We start from the raw sequence: 18,186 nt of genomic DNA on the forward strand, positions 1-18,186 counted from the left end.
TTGTGAAATACTAGAAACAAAGTGGTTGATGTTGCTTATTGTGACTTTTTAATGAGGGATGTCACAATTTATACTTGGACTTAAAGTAGCACTATGTAACTTTTGGCGCTCTAGCGGTTAATAAACAGAACTGCACACATCCCGCGGAAGAACATTCCAACTGGAGCTACTTCTGTAAGTTTATGTTTATGGCGATTCACGCAGGTATGTGTTACTCCGCAGCGGTGACGACCCGACCAGGCTACAATAGTCTAAATATAAGTACTTATACGTGTACCGTAGTGATTCGGAATAAGACAAAAACGCGGGTTGGAAGATGAATTCATGATGTACTCGCTCATTATATACATTTTGCAAATTTTGAACACAGAAAAAGTTACATAGTGCTGCTTTAAAGCAAAGACAGATTTACATATGAAATATAAACACAAATCAAATACTTAAAGGGGTCATATGATGCGATTTAAATTTGTCCTTTCTCTTTGGAGTGTTACAAGTTCTTAGTGCATAAAGAAGATCTGTAAAGTTGCAAAGACTAAAGTCTCAAATCCAAAGAGATGCTCTTTATAAAAGTTAAGAGTCAGCCACACCTACCTAAAACGGCTCGTTCTAACACGCCCCCATATATCTACATCACTATGTGGGAAGATTTGCATAACGCCGCCTAAATGTTCACGCAAAGAAAGAAGGCGTAACTTTTATTCTCGCTGTAGTATTATTGTTGTGAAGGCACTGTGTGATTCGGTGTGAAAGCAAAACTACTTTTCCAAAAGAGGACGATATCTGCTTCGTCATGCCTGGAGCTGATCCGTGCTGGTTGCTGAGGAAATACTACAACTTTGCACTGTGGATTGCCGGATCGGCTTTCACCGTGGACGAAGTGGAGTCCAGCCCGGGGTCGTCACATGTGGTTGCCAAAGGAGAGAATCTGGTTCATAAGTTTGTAGTTAATAGATTAAACAACGAGCCAAATACTCAAATTATATCTATACAGGACATCCCAAAAATATGGACAGTGAATTTCTTTGCATTAGATAACAAAATAACTAGCCAAGTGACATTTTCTCAATTCTAACAAATTGATCCCAATTTGAGATTTTTGTGTTGCATACTTTTAAACTTTTAAAGCTTCTTTTTCTAAAAGGTTTGCTTGAAAAGTGAACTTGTGCTGATGAATGGCTCTTGGTTTGATATTTTAATATTTAATACAATGATTCTATGTGTGGTACAAGTGTACAAATATTTTGGGGGCCACTATATATGTTTTTGTTTGTGTGCACAATATTAACCTTTTTACATTAACAATTTAGTGACCAGAAAACTTAAATAATTTGACTTCCAATTTCATTCTCAGCTAATACAGCGTCTTTGTTTGCCTGCTTACACATAATGAGTTTTCTTTTTTTATAAATGCGGGGTTATCTGTAAGAATTTGTCAAGTGGTTGTGTTACATTTTTTAGTGTAACTAGAAGATATGTTTATATATACTCTATATAAACTGTTGTAATTTGGTATTTATTAAAGCATTTCAGGTTTTTTTTTCAATCTCAAATACTGAGAAATCTGTTGTGAAATACTAGTGGTTGATGGGTTGATGTTGCTTATTGTGACTTTTTAATGAGGGATGTCACAATTTATACTTGGACTTAAAGTAGCACTTTTGGCGCTCTGGCGCTCTAGCGGTTAATAAACAGAACTGCACACATCCCGCGGAAGAACATTCCAACTGGAGCTACTTCTGTAAGTTTATGTTTATGGCGATTCACGCAGGTATGTGTTACTCCGCAGCGGTGACGACCAGACCAGGCTACAATAGTCTAAATATAAGTACTTATACGTGTACCGTAGTGATTCGGAATAAGACAAAAACGCGGTTTGGAAGATGAATTCATGATGTACTCGCTCATTATATACATTTTGCAAATTTTGAACACAGAAAAAGTTACATAGTGCTGCTTTAAAGCAAAGACAGATTTACATATGAAATATAAACACAAATCAAATACTTAAAGGGGTCATATGATGCGATTTAAATTTGTCCTTTCTCTTTTCTCTTTGGAGTGTTACAAGCTCTTGGTGCATAAAGAAGATCTGTAAAGTTGCAAAGACTAAAGTCTCAAATCCAAAGAGATGCTCTTTATAAAAGTTAAGAGTCAGCCATGCCTACCTAAAACGGCTCGTTCTAACACGCCCCCATATATCTACATCACTATGTGGGAAGATTTGCATAACGCCGCCTAAATGTTCACGCAAAGAAAGAAGGCGTAACTTTTATTCTCGCTGTAGTATTATTGTTGTGAAGGCACTGTGTGATTCGGTGTGAAAGCAAAACTACTTTTCCAAAAGAGGACGATATCTGCTTCGTCATGCCTGGAGCTGATCCGTGCTGGTTGCTGAGGAAATACTACAACTAATGAATCGACCATGAAGATATTTTTGCCACATATATGAATTATTGTTATTTATTAATCATGGTAGTATTTATTGTACAACTTTTAATTTATGCTTATTTAAATAAGGAAATTATTGGTGTCGTGTATTACAGTCATTTTAAGGGTTAAGGTCAAATTTTCTCATTTGATTTTGGGGTGAAATGTGACCTTTCGGTGAGATTTACTGTATTTCATTAATAACTTTAAGTAGTAAAATTCCAGTTTTAAAATTCATTTCCTGAATTCATTCATGCTCATTTAACACTGATACTGAAGTAGAGGCGTCAGCTGAGGTAAGTAAATGTTATTCTGTTATTCGATATGTTGCAGAGTTACTTAGCACATTAATCGACACTTTTTCTCTTTTGCAGTGTATGGTTGCATTTCTTTTGAGGCCGCGCATACGCTTCCCATACAGCCGAGCTTGTGGTGTCAAGCCTAGATTGGTTTGTCGTCACCTATCCCCCTCTCACGCGGACCTTTAAACCCAACCAATACAAAGCGCTCTCATTTGCATACAGAGAGCGCGTAACCAATGAGGGCGACGTGCTGAAGAACTTTCCTAAATTCAAACCAATGTCTGAGCGCGTTATATTAACATATTTGCCTCACAGACCAATCGCTTTGAGGAATGGCGGTTAAGTGTGGACCGAACTGACCAATGGACAAAGACGAGGGTAGAGTCTAAGGTCTGCATAATATTAACATGTTATTACCAGAGGTGTTTCAGATATTGATCCTGTATTCGGTGGTAGTGTAACTCACTCCCCCACCTCACAGGTTCATACCTGCTTTTCTAATTTAATAATACAAGTAACAGGAAATTTAGTAAAAAATGCCCAAGAGGAAGGTAAGCCAGTTTATACTTTAATATCCTCACATACCCTTGATTTCCCCCTGTTTTCTTTTAAGAAATAGCGGCTCGCGTTTCAACGACGAGAACGTACGCAGCGTCCATCAGGTAAAACGAGGATCAAGTTTTTAAAAGCGTTCTATCCTAATCCGCGGACTGGATTATGGAATCCTGCAAAAGCAATGGAACGTTCGGTCGGTCGTCTTTGCATTCGATCATCGTCACACTTGCTGGTTTCCTCCATGATAGTTGGCGGTTTAATAACCCGATGGCTCTTTCGCAGTGAAGTCGCCACTTTGTGCGCACTTGTGCTGAATGTCACTGCGGTGATGCTTCGGTCGCTCTCGGGTAGAATCAAACCCGAGCGCTCTGCTCTCGCTGAATGCGTCCGATACTCACTAACCTCCATTTTAAGATGTTTGTTTTTATTAGCTCATTTTCGTCGATCGATAGAGGTCCTCGTTATTTTTGTATAGCCATGTTTGATCCGATAGGCTCTTCCTCCACCCCCATTGCGGAGCGGCAGACCCGTATGTAAGCGAGCGCTGAGACGGTCACACTCAACTCTTTCTCGGCTAGACAAAAACACACTGTTGAACTGTAGACTTCACAGAGAACAAAAGACTTAACAAATAATACTATTAATATAACAGTACGTTTCATTTACAAAAAATAGTCAAATGATGCTTTATTGATGATGATTCACAGCCCACCGAGCTTCACCATCCAACATCAGCGGGGGGGCGTCGGAAAATGCTTCAAAGTGTGTTTTTTTTTTTCCCGCCCAGAAATAAAAAATCCATTGAGATTGCGCTCCTGTTTTATCAGCCAGATATGTTGATAGAGGCACTGAAGCGTGGGTTTCTCTAGGGGGAGTGTCTCTTCAATTAGTGAGGCTAAACAAATAATGGACGCTTTCCAATATGGGCCAAAAAATAAATAAAAATATTGTAATAATAAAAAAAATAAATGGTTCTTTTTCAACAGTTGGTGTGTAAAATTAGGTGCCTACTATTCATAAAAAGTTCAACCATAGAGAGTCAAATTATATGAGGGGTTTTGTTTTCTATTCAGCTTATAGTAGCCCATTGATTTAACATGTAGTTTCCCATTTATAAACATTAAATAAAATGTAATTAGTCAAAATGTATTGAAATAAAATAGCAGGCCTAAATTAAGCTGTCCTCCTTGTGGGCTAGCTAGTTTGGAACAAAATTTTGGTTTGTAGTTGCTGATAAGTTTGCATATTTCCCATAAATTAAAAAAAGAAATGTTATTTTATAATGCAAAATGGCCCTCAACCAAGTTTGATTTTTGGCCCTTCGTATTATAAGTTTGGGCACCTCTGATATATAGGCCTATAGAAATAATGAATCGACCATGAAGATATTTTTGCCACATATATGAATTATTGTTATTTATTAATCATGGTAGTATTTATTGTACAACTTTTAATTTATGCTTATTTAAATAAGGAAATTATTGGTGTCGTGTATTACAGTCATTTTAAGGGTTAAGGTCAAATTTTCTCATTTGATTTTGGGGTGAAATGTGACCTTTCGGTGAGATTTACTGTATTTCATTAATAACTTTAAGTAGTAAAATTCCAGTTTTAAAATTCATTTCCTGAATTCATTCATGCTCATTTAACACTGATACTGAAGTAGAGGCGTCAGCTGAGGTAAGTAAATGTTATTCTGTTATTCGATATGTTGCAGAGTTACTTAGCACATTAATCGACACTTTTTCTCTTTTGCAGTGTATGGTTGCATTTCTTTTGAGGCCGCGCATACGCTTCCCATACAGCCGAGCTTGTGGTGTCAAGCCTAGATTGGTTTGTCGTCACCTATCCCCCTCTCACGCGGACCTTTAAACCCAACCAATACAAAGCGCTCTCATTTGCATACAGAGAGCGCGTAACCAATGAGGGCGACGTGCTGAAGAACTTTCCTAAATTCAAACCAATGTCTGAGCGCGTTATATTAACATATTTGCCTCACAGACCAATCGCTTTGAGGAATGGCGGTTAAGTGTGGACCGAACTGACCAATGGACAAAGACGAGGGTAGAGTCTAAGGTCTGCATAATATTAACATGTTATTACCAGAGGTGTTTCAGATATTGATCCTGTATTCGGTGGTAGTGTAACTCACTCCCCCACCTCACAGGTTCATACCTGCTTTTCTAATTTAATAATACAAGTAACAGGAAATTTAGTAAAAAATGCCCAAGAGGAAGGTAAGCCAGTTTATACTTTAATATCCTCACATACCCTTGATTTCCCCCTGTTTTCTTTTAAGAAATAGCGGCTCGCGTTTCAACGACGAGAACGTACGCAGCGTCCATCAGGTAAAACGAGGATCAAGTTTTTAAAAGCGTTCTATCCTAATCCGCGGACTGGATTATGGAATCCTGCAAAAGCAATGGAACGTTCGGTCGGTCGTCTTTGCATTCGATCATCGTCACACTTGCTGGTTTCCTCCATGATAGTTGGCGGTTTAATAACCCGATGGCTCTTTCGCAGTGAAGTCGCCACTTTGTGCGCACTTGTGCTGAATGTCACTGCGGTGATGCTTCGGTCGCTCTCGGGTAGAATCAAACCCGAGCGCTCTGCTCTCGCTGAATGCGTCCGATACTCACTAACCTCCATTTTAAGATGTTTGTTTTTATTAGCTCATTTTCGTCGATCGATAGAGGTCCTCGTTATTTTTGTATAGCCATGTTTGATCCGATAGGCTCTTCCTCCACCCCCATTGCGGAGCGGCAGACCCGTATGTAAGCGAGCGCTGAGACGGTCACACTCAACTCTTTCTCGGCTAGACAAAAACACACTGTTGAACTGTAGACTTCACAGAGAACAAAAGACTTAACAAATAATACTATTAATATAACAGTACGTTTCATTTACAAAAAATAGTCAAATGATGCTTTATTGATGATGATTCACAGCCCACCGAGCTTCACCATCCAACATCAGCGGGGGGGCGTCGGAAAATGCTTCAAAGTGTGTTTTTTTTTTTCCCGCCCAGAAATAAAAAATCCATTGAGATTGCGCTCCTGTTTTATCAGCCAGATATGTTGATAGAGGCACTGAAGCGTGGGTTTCTCTAGGGGGAGTGTCTCTTCAATTAGTGAGGCTAAACAAATAATGGACGCTTTCCAATATGGGCCAAAAAAATAAATAAAAAAATTGTAATAATAAAAAAAATAAATGGTTCTTTTTCAACAGTTGGTGTGTAAAATGAGGTGCCTACTATTCATAAAAAGTTCAACCATAGAGAGTCAAATTATATGAGGGGTTTTGTTTTCTATTCAGCTTATAGTAGCCTATTGATTTAACATGTAGTTTCCCATTTATAAACATTAAATAAAATGTAATTAGTCAAAATGTATTGAAATAAAATAGCAGGCCTAAATTAAGCTGTCCTCCTTGTGGGCTAGCTAGTTTGGAACAAAATTTTGGTTTGTAGTTGCTGATAAGTTTGCATATTTCCCATAAATTAAAAAAAGAAATGTTATTTTATTAATTTATTAAGCAACAGTGACTGAATAATGATTTAGTTTGACAAATGGAGCTAATATTATAGTTTGTGTAAAAATTGAGACAAATAAATCATTATTCAGTCACTGTTGCTTAATAAATGTTATTTTATTAATTTATTAAGCAACAGTGACTGAATAATGATTTAGTTTGACAAATGGAGCTAATATTATAGTTTGTGTAAAAATTGAGACAAATAAATCATTATTCAGTCACTGTTGCTTAATAAATTAATAAAATAACATTTATTTTTTTAATTTATGGGAAATATGCAAACTTATCAGCAACTACAAACCAAAATTTTGTTCCAAACTAGCTAGCCCACAAGGAGGACAGCTTAATTTAGGCCTGCTATTTTATTTCAATACATTTTGACTAATTACATTTTATTTAATGTTTATAAATGGGAAACTACATGTTAAATCAATGGGCTACTATAAGCTGAATAGAAAACAAAACCCCTCATATAATTTGACTCTCTATGGTTGAACTTTTTATGAATAGTAGGCACCTAATTTTACACACCAACTGTTGAAAAAGAACCATTTATTTTTTTTATTATTACAATTTTTTTATTTATTTTTTTGGCCCATATTGGAAAGCGTCCATTATTTGTTTAGCCTCACTAATTGAAGAGACACTCCCCCTAGAGAAACCCACGCTTCAGTGCCTCTATCAACATATCTGGCTGATAAAACAGGAGCGCTATTTACATTTATATGTATTTACATTTTCAATTTAATATTTTATATAATATAATTGGATATAATGCAAAATGGCCCTCAACCAAGTTTGATTTTTGGCCCTTCGTATTATAAGTTTGGGCACCTCTGATATATAGGCCTATAGAAATAATGAATCGACCATGAAGATATTTTTGCCACATATATGAATTATTGTTATTTATTAATCATGGTAGTATTTATTGTACAACTTTTAATTTATGCTTATTTAAATAAGGAAATTATTGGTGTCGTGTATTACAGTCATTTTAAGGGTTAAGGTCAAATTTTCTCATTTGATTTTGGGGTGAAATGTGACCTTTCGGTGAGATTTACTGTATTTCATTAATAACTTTAAGTAGTAAAATTCCAGTTTTAAAATTCATTTCCTGAATTCATTCATGCTCATTTAACACTGATACTGAAGTAGAGGCGTCAGCTGAGGTAAGTAAATGTTATTCTGTTATTCGATATGTTGCAGAGTTACTTAGCACATTAATCGACACTTTTTCTCTTTTGCAGTGTATGGTTGCATTTCTTTTGAGGCCGCGCATACGCTTCCCATACAGCCGAGCTTGTGGTGTCAAGCCTAGATTGGTTTGTCGTCACCTATCCCCCTCTCACGCGGACCTTTAAACCCAACCAATACAAAGCGCTCTCATTTGCATACAGAGAGCGCGTAACCAATGAGGGCGACGTGCTGAAGAACTTTCCTAAATTCAAACCAATGTCTGAGCGCGTTATATTAACATATTTGCCTCACAGACCAATCGCTTTGAGGAATGGCGGTTAAGTGTGGACCGAACTGACCAATGGACAAAGACGAGGGTAGAGTCTAAGGTCTGCATAATATTAACATGTTATTACCAGAGGTGTTTCAGATATTGATCCTGTATTCGGTGGTAGTGTAACTCACTCCCCCACCTCACAGGTTCATACCTGCTTTTCTAATTTAATAATACAAGTAACAGGAAATTTAGTAAAAAATGCCCAAGAGGAAGGTAAGCCAGTTTATACTTTAATATCCTCACATACCCTTGATTTCCCCCTGTTTTCTTTTAAGAAATAGCGGCTCGCGTTTCAACGACGAGAACGTACGCAGCGTCCATCAGGTAAAACGAGGATCAAGTTTTTAAAAGCGTTCTATCCTAATCCGCGGACTGGATTATGGAATCCTGCAAAAGCAATGGAACGTTCGGTCGGTCGTCTTTGCATTCGATCATCGTCACACTTGCTGGTTTCCTCCATGATAGTTGGCGGTTTAATAACCCGATGGCTCTTTCGCAGTGAAGTCGCCACTTTGTGCGCACTTGTGCTGAATGTCACTGCGGTGATGCTTCGGTCGCTCTCGGGTAGAATCAAACCCGAGCGCTCTGCTCTCGCTGAATGCGTCCGATACTCACTAACCTCCATTTTAAGATGTTTGTTTTTATTAGCTCATTTTCGTCGATCGATAGAGGTCCTCGTTATTTTTGTATAGCCATGTTTGATCCGATAGGCTCTTCCTCCACCCCCATTGCGGAGCGGCAGACCCGTATGTAAGCGAGCGCTGAGACGGTCACACTCAACTCTTTCTCGGCTAGATAAAAACACACTGTTGAACTGTAGACTTCACAGAGAACAAAAGACTAACAAATAATACTATTAATATAACAGTACGTTTCATTTACAAAAAATAGTCAAATGATGCTTTATTGATGATGATTCACAGCCCACCGAGCTTCACCATCCAACATCAGCGGGGGGGCGTCGGAAAATGCTTCAAAGTGTGTTTTTTTTTTTCCCGCCCAGAAATAAAAAATCCATTGAGATTGCGCTCCTGTTTTATCAGCCAGATATGTTGATAGAGGCACTGAAGCGTGGGTTTCTCTAGGGGGAGTGTCTCTTCAATTAGTGAGGCTAAACAAATAATGGACGCTTTCCAATATGGGCCAAAAAAATAAATAAAAAAATTGTAATAATAAAAAAAATAAATGGTTCTTTTTCAACAGTTGGTGTGTAAAATGAGGTGCCTACTATTCATAAAAAGTTCAACCATAGAGAGTCAAATTATATGAGGGGTTTTGTTTTCTATTCAGCTTATAGTAGCCTATTGATTTAACATGTAGTTTCCCATTTATAAACATTAAATAAAATGTAATTAGTCAAAATGTATTGAAATAAAATAGCAGGCCTAAATTAAGCTGTCCTCCTTGTGGGCTAGCTAGTTTGGAACAAAATTTTGGTTTGTAGTTGCTGATAAGTTTGCATATTTCCCATAAATTAAAAAAATAAATGTTATTTTATTAATTTATTAAGCAACAGTGACTGAATAATGATTTAGTTTGACAAATGGAGCTAATATTATAGTTTGTGTAAAAATTGAGACAAATAAATCATTATTCAGTCACTGTTGCTTAATAAATGTTATTTTATTAATTTATTAAGCAACAGTGACTGAATAATGATTTAGTTTGACAAATGGAGCTAATATTATAGTTTGTGTAAAAATTGAGACAAATAAATCATTATTCAGTCACTGTTGCTTAATAAATTAATAAAATAACATTTATTTTTTTAATTTATGGGAAATATGCAAACTTATCAGCAACTACAAACCAAAATTTTGTTCCAAACTAGCTAGCCCACAAGGAGGACAGCTTAATTTAGGCCTGCTATTTTATTTCAATACATTTTGACTAATTACATTTTATTTAATGTTTATAAATGGGAAACTACATGTTAAATCAATGGGCTACTATAAGCTGAATAGAAAACAAAACCCCTCATATAATTTGACTCTCTATGGTTGAACTTTTTATGAATAGTAGGCACCTAATTTTACACACCAACTGTTGAAAAAGAACCATTTATTTTTTTTATTATTACAATTTTTTTATTTATTTTTTTGGCCCATATTGGAAAGCGTCCATTATTTGTTTAGCCTCACTAATTGAAGAGACACTCCCCCTAGAGAAACCCACGCTTCAGTGCCTCTATCAACATATCTGGCTGATAAAACAGGAGCGCAATCTCAATGGATTTTTTATTTCTGGGCGGGAAAAAAAAAAACACACTTTGAAGCATTTTCCGACGCCCCCCCCGCTGATGTTGGATGGTGAAGCTCGGTGGGCTGTGAATCATCATCAATAAAGCATCATTTGACTATTTTTTGTAAATGAAACGTACTGTTATATTAATAGTATTATTTGTTAAGTCTTTTGTTCTCTGTGAAGTCTACAGTTCAACAGTGTGTTTTTATCTAGCCGAGAAAGAGTTGAGTGTGACCGTCTCAGCGCTCGCTTACATACGGGTCTGCCGCTCCGCAATGGGGGTGGAGGAAGAGCCTATCGGATCAAACATGGCTATACAAAAATAACGAGGACCTCTATCGATCGACGAAAATGAGCTAATAAAAACAAACATCTTAAAATGGAGGTTAGTGAGTATCGGACGCATTCAGCGAGAGCAGAGCGCTCGGGTTTGATTCTACCCGAGAGCGACCGAAGCATCACCGCAGTGACATTCAGCACAAGTGCGCACAAAGTGGCGACTTCACTGCGAAAGAGCCATCGGGTTATTAAACCGCCAACTATCATGGAGGAAACCAGCAAGTGTGACGATGATCGAATGCAAAGACGACCGACCGAACGTTCCATTGCTTTTGCAGGATTCCATAATCCAGTCCGCGGATTAGGATAGATGTGTGGAACTGATAATCATTCTTTCACAATCTACTAGATACAGACTACTTCATTATAAAGCAAAATAAAATAAACAATAAATATGAAAAAATATAGGCCTATGTATATTTATAATCTATGACAAAAATGTATCATAAACTAGGTTAGTGGATAATTCGGCAGCAAAAGTTATTCTAGAAAAATCAGTGCACAATAATTTTAGAAATCCAAACATTTAGTGAAAAAACTATATTTTGTGGGGAACAAATAAAAGTGTTGCACTAAATATGGTAAAATGTTACACTTTTGAATGTATAGCATATTTTTTAATAAGGCAACAACATATGATAGATACGATAGGACAAAACAAATACAGTGCAGCACAAACTGTTTTTATACAGTCTATGAGCACGAAGCGCTTCATAGACTGTATTTACAAATCAAGTATAATGGGAACACAGAATGATCTTAGAGAGAGCTTTACCGAGCTGACTGCTGTAACCGAACGGCACCAGGGTTTAAAGTCTGAACGAATGACTGACAGCCACAGCGGAGAAAAGAGTTTGTGTGAACGTTAATGTAAGGACTTAAATATTCATATGTAGCTCACATTAAGCTATCCTATGGCTTCAGAAGTAACACAGAATAATTCGCACAATCGAGAGAAAAAAATAAATAAAATCTCGGATTTGGATCGGCCCTCTCTGACCGACACCCGATCCGAGAAAAATGGCACTATCGGAGCCGATACCCAATATGAATATCGGATTGGCGCATCCCTAATAAAAAGAGCCCATCCATTAAAAAAAAGTGTCTCACACAGCTCCGGGGGGTGAACAAAGGCCTTCTGTAGTGAATCATATGAAAAATATCCATATTCAAAACATAATAATCACTTTAATGTAGCTTGCGCCAACAGTTGTACACGGAAGCAATTCCGGCTGATGAGGTATGAGGTCAGTGCTGCACATGCGCCGGTGAGTCTCGTGAAACCCAACGTTTGTTTACAGGATCAAAGGAAGCAAAGTTTCCTTACTTTAGCAAAGGAAAACCAGTCTCCTCTTGGCTTATATCAAAATCCTCCGATATTCTTCTTTACAAATCCTCGTTTTGTACTTCTAATTAGTGACCGCTGTTTTTTTATCTCTCCGCTGCACTTCCACGTGCGTCACTTCTGAGCGGCGCATGCACAAAGCCGACCTCATATATCATTCCCGCGGAGCGGCTTCTGTTTACAACAGTGAGTGCAAGCTACATTAAAGTGATTATTACGTTTTGAATATGGATATTTTTCTTACAAAAACGCATCGATTCGCTACAGAAGGCCTTTGTTCACCCCCCGGAGCCATGTGAGAGACTTTTTATTAATGATGGGCGCTTTTTATTTAACTTCTTTTGGACTGATGCATGCAACACCCACTGAGTGCCATGAAACAGCTTGAAAGATCAAAGACAATTATTAATATAACTCCCGACTGGATTCGTCTGAAAGAAGAAAGTCATATACACCCAGGATGACTTGAGGGTGAGTAATTTATGGGCTAATTTTAATTTTTGGGTGAACTAACCCTTTAATAGAGGAAAAAGTGTGAAATGACTCATGAAGAGCACAAATTAAGTATGACTATAATGATATTTTACTTCCAAAAGTCTTTGTATATACATTACATTACCATTCAAAAGTTTGGGGGTAGTAAGATATTTTGATGTTTTTGAAAGTGCTTACTAAGGCTGCATTCATTTGATCAAAAATACAGTAAAAACATTAATACTGTGATATGTTACAATTTAAAATAAATGTTTTACTTTTAATATATATATATATTTCTGTGATGGTAAAGTTAAATTTTCAGCAGCTATTTTTTCAGTCTTTAGTGTCACATGATCCTTCAGAAATCATTCTAACATGCTGATTTGGTGCTCAAGAAACATTTCTTATTATTATCAATGTTGAAATGTTTCTTTGGTAACCGTGATACTTTTTTTTTCAGAATTGTTTGATTAAAAGAAGATTAAAAAGAACAGCATTTATTTGAAATAGAAATCTTTTGTAACTCTTTAAATGTCATTTGCTGTTATTTTTGATCAATTTAATGCATCCTTACTGAATAAGTGTTAATTTCTTTCAAAAAATAAAAGATAAATCTTATTGACCCCAAACTTTTTAACAGAAGTGTATGTCTACTTTTAGTTCAGCATTGGTTATTTAATATTGCATATTGCATATCAAGTTGCTAAACTGAAAATTAACTTTTTACATTAATTGTCTCCCCTTTCTCAAAATGCTCTTAGATTATTTGAATCGTCCTCCAGGACATGTAAATTATTTGCATAGAACATTTGTTGTGTGAACGAGAATGAAAGAGCAGACATGTGAGGTGGGAAAGAATGACCTAGTTACAGGCATGTTGTGGTAAAGTGTGTTCTGGAAGGTTTGTACTAAAATGATTGGGTGTGAATTGGTGGTATTCATGTAAAGTTAAGATGGGCTGATAGTGTTTGATTTTGAGGGTATAATATTGCTTGAAAAATAGTGCAACTTAAAGGATAATATTCCTTGTTCTTTTGTATTAAATGTGTTGTTGCATCAAATTAACTACTGTAAACCAGCTTGTAATCATGAATCTTTGACCTTTAGATAATGGTAGATAGTGTTGAATAGTCACAATCAGTGTATTTCCATGATAATATAATTTGCCTTTTTTTTCCTCCTTGCTTTTCTCATTTTTGTGTGACAAATTGAACAAGGAAACATTACAAATCGAGATTGTTCAGCACTCTGTAACATGAATTACATTATATTGACCAGTATCTAATAATCTTTTCATATATCCCTTTGCATGCTTCTCAAACACCTGCATGTGCCTAAACCCTGACTCGCACACATGCACAGATCTGTGTCTCACGCTCATCTGTCAGTGTGTCATCATGGAGAACTTCCGCCCCCTCTTTCCTGTCCATCCGAGGGCAGAGTGAGAGTGTTAGAGTAAAGGGTACGAAGAGTTTGAAGAGTGCAGTGTGTGCTTGTGTGCTCGTCTCCATCAGATCTAGATTTATTCATCCATCTCTTATGTAAGACTATACAAAAAAAAAAAAAACATTTATTATATAGTGAATGATTGGTAACAAAGTTTACCAGAATGTTCAGTGCATTTGACATGATTTTGATATTATGGATCACATCTAAAAGATTTTTTAAGTGTGCTTTATGAGTGTACCCAGTTAATAAAATAATCACTGTTTTCAAACAGGTTTCCTGAACATTCACTGATCAAATAAACACATTGGTCAGTCTATCCACAAAGTTGGGATAGAAGAAAGTTTTGTTTTTTTTAATACACAGTTTACCTTGAAATTAATTCATTAAAAATTAAATTGATTTCCTTTGAGATGTAAATGTAAGGCTATAAATGCACTCTTCTATCTGTTCCTGACATTTATTCTAAAGGATGTTGTAGCGTTTTAAAGGAATATTTCACCCAAAAATGAAAATTTGCTGAAACTTTCCTCACTCTCAGGCCGTCCAAGATGTAGATTTGTTTCTTCATCAGAACAGATTTGAAGAAATTTAGCATTACATTGCCTGCTCACCAGTGGATCTTCAGCAGTGAATGGGTGCCGTCAGAATGAGAGTGCAAACAGCTGATAAAAACATCACAATAATCCACAAGTAATCCACACGACTCTTGTCTGTCAATTAACATCATCCGAAATGAAAAGCTGCGTGTTTGTAAGAAACAAATCCATCATTTAGACATTTTTAATGTCAAACCGTTATGAGTCCTCTATCTGTAAAACAGTTTTCTCTTCTGAATTAGGAGAGAAATATGCAGAGATTAAGCACCATTTACAAGTGAAAGCAGTCCAAAACAGTGAAAGGTAAAACGCCTTAATGCTACAAACATGCAGCTTTTCACTTTACAGGCCTTTAATTGATAGACTGGAGTCCTGTGGATTATTGTGATTTTTTTTTATCAGCTGTTTGAATGCTCATTCTGACGGCACCCATTCACTGAAGAGGATCCATTGGTGAGCAAGTGATGTAATGCTAAAATTCTCTAAATCTGTCCCAATGAAGAAACAAACTCATCTATATCTTGAATGGTTTGAGGGTGAGTACATTTTCAGAACTTTTCATTTTTGGGTGAACCATTCCTACGATAAATGATGATTTCCAAACTGAGGTAAGTTGTGGTCATCACTTGTTTGTGGGTTTACTCATACTAACCGAGTGGCATTGGTTCTGTCTGTCTGACTTCACATCAGGTAATCTAACAGTTTTAGAAAAACTCAAATCCTATCAAAACGTCCTCTGCATTAGGAAATCATATTCTTTTTCTTCTGTTTTTTTCCCCTCTGTATAATTACATTATATTGACCAGTATCTAATAATCTTTTCATATATCCCTTTGCATGCTTCTCAAACACCTGCATGTGCCTAAACCCTGACTCGCACACATGCACAGATCTGTGTCTCACGCTCATCTGTCAGTGTGTCATCATGGAGAACTTCCGCCCCCTCTTTCCTGTCCATCCGAGGGCAGAGTGAGAGTGTTAGAGTAAAGGGTACGAAGAGTTTGAAGAGTGCAGTGTGTGCTTGTGTGCTCGTCTCCATCAGATCTAGATTTATTCATCCATCTCTTTATGTAAGACTATACAAAAAAAAAAAAAACATTTATTATATAGTGAATGATTGGTAACAAAGTTTACCAGAATGTTCAGTGCATTTGACATGATTTTGATATTATGGATCACATCTAAAAGATTTTTTAAGTGTGCTTTATGAGTGTACCCAGTTAATAAAATAATCACTGTTTTCAAACAGGTTTCCTGAACATTCACTGATCAAATAAACACATTGGTCAGTCTATCCACAAAGTTGGGATAGAAGAAAGTTTTGTTTTTTTTAATACACAGTTTACCTTGAAATTAATTCATTAAAAATTAAATTGATTTCCTTTGAGATGTAAATGTAAGGCTATAAATGCACTCTTCTATCTGTTCCTGACATTTATTCTAAAGGATGTTGTAGCGTTTTAAAGGAATATTTCACCCAAAAATGAAAATTTGCTGAAACTTTCCTCACTCTCAGGCCGTCCAAGATGTAGATTTGTTTCTTCATCAGAACAGATTTGAAGAAATTTAGCATTACATTGCCTGCTCACCAGTGGATCTTCAGCAGTGAATGGGTGCCGTCAGAATGAGAGTGCAAACAGCTGATAAAAACATCACAATAATCCACAAGTAATCCACACGACTCTTGTCTGTCAATTAACATCATCCGAAATGAAAAGCTGCGTGTTTGTAAGAAACAAATCCATCATTTAGACATTTTTAATGTCAAACCGTTATGAGTCCTCTATCTGTAAAACAGTTTTCTCTTCTGAATTAGGAGAGAAATATGCAGAGATTAAGCACCATTTACAAGTGAAAGCAGTCCAAAACAGTGAAAGGTAAAACGCCTTAATGCTACAAACATGCAGCTTTTCACTTTACAGGCCTTTAATTGATAGACTGGAGTCCTGTGGATTATTGTGATTTTTTTTTATCAGCTGTTTGAATGCTCATTCTGACGGCACCCATTCACTGAAGAGGATCCATTGGTGAGCAAGTGATGTAATGCTAAAATTCTCTAAATCTGTCCCAATGAAGAAACAAACTCATCTATATCTTGAATGGTTTGAGGGTGAGTACATTTTCAGAACTTTTCATTTTTGGGTGAACCATTCCTACGATAAATGATGATTTCCAAACTGAGGTAAGTTGTGGTCATCACTTGTTTGTGGGTTTACTCATACTAACCGAGTGGCATTGGTTCTGTCTGTCTGACTTCACATCAGGTAATCTAACAGTTTTAGAAAAACTCAAATCCTATCAAAACGTCCTCTGCATTAGGAAATCATATTCTTTTTCTTCTGTTTTTTTCCCCTCTGTATAGGAAACTGAAGACGCCCAAGACTGAGGCGAAAGAGTGATTCAAGTTGTTTTCTGGAATAACAAAGAACATTTTTATTCCTATTGAGTATTTTGTAAAATGCAAACTGTTTTTAGACTTACTGTTCTAGATTTCCTTAGCTAAAAGTCAACTCACACTCCCCACTGAAGCACCGTACCTGTCTCCTTCTCTTTCATCTGACAGAAAAATAGATTCATTTCAAGGAGAAGCAACAGTTATTCTTGAATATTTCACCAGCAGCTCGCCTGCCAAATGCAACCACTTGGAACATGTCACATACTACATATTAAAAGCAACCGGTTCATCTTTTGACACCAGAGTGCATAGCCTTAGCTCCATGTATATGGTTACTAAGGTGTAAGTCTGGTGCGCATTTTCTTTGAGTCTTGTTATTTAATTGGTCAAATATCATAAAAAAGAACAAAGAATACAGAAAGAAGGGAGAAAATGGGGATGAGAGATTTAAATATTAACCCTTTGCTTTTTTTATCTCCTTTGTAGCATTTTGAGATTCAAGTGTGTTCTTTTAAAATTGCTGAATTAAACATGACCCTTAACAGTGGCAGATATCCATAGCAATAAACAAGAGGTGCTTCGTGCTAAAAGGTTAGGAAAACTACAAGAACTGAATCACAGAAAGATGTACAAGTCCACAGAACTGGTTTGAGATACTCTCTGTAAAATGTTTTCAAATAAAAGATGAATAAGCGGTCAATTGACTCGTGTGTGTGCTTTACTTTAATGCCCCACAAGTACCGGGGTTGTCTTTATTCTCACAGAAACAAAAGTTCAAAGGCTGCCTTAATGTCGGTCTAGTATTTTTAACTAATTTTAGAAAAACGTGATCATTTTGGGGGGGGGATAATATTTATTATCTAATATCTTATTTATTAGATAAATATTATTTATCTAATAAATAAATATGTAATAAAATAAAATATTGGAACAACAATGGAAAATGGTCAAATTAGTACAAATTTTTCTTTAATCTAGTGTCTTTCATGAATTGATATATTTAT

At 36.4% G+C, this 18,186-nt stretch overlaps 1 long non-coding RNA gene across 1 annotated transcript; it reads left to right on the forward strand.

Annotated features, from left to right (window-relative positions):
- The first annotated feature begins 15,596 nt into the window (after positions 1-15,596).
- Positions 15,597-17,435, forward strand: LOC107549064 (uncharacterized). Its single transcript, XR_001604529.1, has 2 exons — positions 15,597-15,777; positions 17,150-17,435. It is a non-coding gene; the product is annotated as an uncharacterized lncRNA (long non-coding RNA).
- The last annotated feature ends 751 nt before the right edge of the window (positions 17,436-18,186 follow it).

The sequence above is a fragment of the Sinocyclocheilus grahami genome, unplaced genomic scaffold (genome assembly GCF_001515645.1).
Source record: "Sinocyclocheilus grahami isolate Dianchi unplaced genomic scaffold, SAMN03320097.WGS_v1.1 scaffold361.1, whole genome shotgun sequence".
Lineage (NCBI taxonomy): Eukaryota > Metazoa > Chordata > Actinopteri > Cypriniformes > Cyprinidae > Sinocyclocheilus > Sinocyclocheilus grahami.